This window comes from Nanorana parkeri, unplaced genomic scaffold (assembly GCF_000935625.1).
Source record: "Nanorana parkeri isolate BGI_ZX_2015 unplaced genomic scaffold, ASM93562v1 scaffold441, whole genome shotgun sequence".
Taxonomy (NCBI): Eukaryota; Metazoa; Chordata; class Amphibia; order Anura; family Dicroglossidae; genus Nanorana; species Nanorana parkeri.
The window spans coordinates 1,073,047-1,075,335 of NW_017306709.1; positions in this window are offsets into that span (position 1 = coordinate 1,073,047).

Consider the following 2,289-nt stretch of genomic DNA (forward strand, 5'->3'; position numbering starts at 1 on the left):
TTACTGTAGACTAAGTCTATTTTAACCACACTTACAATCTGCACTAATGGTGTCCAATGTTGCTAATATGCATGATCTGTGGCCCACTATTTGTTTACATTTGGCTCATATACTGCTTTTGGGGGAAAAAGGCATTAACATAAAAGAAAAACATTAAAAACAAATTATAGGTTGATTTTAAAAACTGAAGGTTTTGCATATAGCAATCAAGATATTTTTATAGTCTAATTGTTTTACACAAATTAGAACTAGGATTTACTGTTTCAATTTTTGCCTCTGCTCCATTTAAATTTTGCATTTAATGGCATTTCACAGATTTCAATGTAGTCATCGAATGATACAGGTTATAGACCTGTCCAGCTGGATTTTATTGGCTATTGAGCAATTATTTTGAGCCTATGACATGACAGACATGATACTATCTTGTTTATTATAACTAAATTTACATCTATAGGTTTCATTGTGGTCACAGTAACATTTCAGAAATGATTGTACTTTGCAGACTACCTTATGTCTCCACATGTTTTAGAAAGTGCTCATTGCACCCATTTTTATAAGATCTTGAAGAGAACATAGTGTATTAAAGGACAACTCTAGTTTACTAGTTTAACATTTCATAAAAAAACATAGAGATTATTGAACTGATATTCCAATATTAGAAATGTAAAAGCATGTATAAAGGTCAAATGCACCCAAAATGTAACATACATTTGCTAACATATCCTAAATTCATCATTTTAAGAAGATGAATCCATATTTTTTTGTAGTTAAAGCAAACCTGTGCTTTAGGAGACTATTTTAAACTAACGGCAAATCAGCATAACTGGCACCACAAAGGGGCTTTATCATATCTTCAGTGTTAATGTAAACATCTGCATGGTGCATGTGTGGACCCATAAAACACTTTTACTTCTACGGTTAGAGAATTAAAGTGACTCTGTCATGAGGGATGTATAAGGGCTGTTGTTGCTGGTCACCTGCTGAAAATGCTAGTTGCCTGCCTGTGTCCGACTTAGCTACTTTTGAATCACAAACCCAAAACATGTATGCTTTTAATGTGTGTTCGAAAAGTATCGGACCTCATTTTTTTTTCTATACTTGTTCCAGGTCAGCTACTTAAACAGCAATAGAGCTAACATATCAACTTGGCAGCTAGAAAACTAGCATTTCTAAAGCTGAGTTCATCAATGGCAACCTCAAATATCCTCTCATGACAATGTCCCTTTGGAAGATGTGGCCCGCTGGCCAGCCCTCAATGCAGTGCTCAGTGAATCAGCAAACAGTCACCAGGCATGAATGCTGTCACATGTTAGTATTTTGTATATGGCATTTGGAGGTTCTTTATTGAGGTTTACACCAACACTGAAGACACACCCGTGCACCTTATTGTGCCCACTGTGGAGCAATGTTTGTTTTAAACAATCTGTACTTAAATGTTTCCCTCCACTATGCTCATGCTGAGGTTACAGTAATCTATGTCATCTCTTTGACAGCTGCCATGCTATGAGGTTGTTGCTGAAAAACCAAGCTGTCACTGACTAAAGTTCAGGAACCAGTGGTTGACAATCGTGATCATTATGCCAGCAATTACATATTGATCACATGCAAGCTTAAGGCTTTAGTCTTAGTCTTTAGTTTAGTAATTGTGTAATACAATTATAGTACTCAAAAAATGTATGGTAATTAAAAAAGTAAAATGTTTCTTCAATTTTCAGCCTATAATAAAACGGTGCTAGTCTTTTATTAAAACATTGAACCAAATGAAATCCCTAATATGTTTTTTAAAATGTAAACTTGATTTAGGTAGGAAAATTACGCATAGAGCAAGTCAAGTTAAGCAAAGCATACTGACATTGCAAAATTTTGTCCTGGCCATATAGGGTTCAGTGACCTCTAGTGCATGAATGTGTGTTATTGCCAGGCATTTTTAATCATTACTGATGTAATCAGGCTCTCCAAGTTTTTACTTTCGTCCATACATGTTTCTGCAGATTTTCTTTAAAGGAGGATTCTGGGACTACTATATAGGATAAAAGGAATCTATTTCCAGACAGCTCATTGTAGAAGAATATGTGAATGATTTTAATTAATTTTGAAAACAATTGTATATTTATATATTATATTTTTAAATAAATATGATTATTATATTAATACTTTCTTTGTGTTTGTAACACAAATTGCTAATCAGCCAATTACATGGCAGCAACTTAATGCATTTAGGCATCTAGACGTGGCGAAGACGACTTGCTAAAGTTCGAACTGAGGATCAGAATGGGGAAGAAAGGGGAT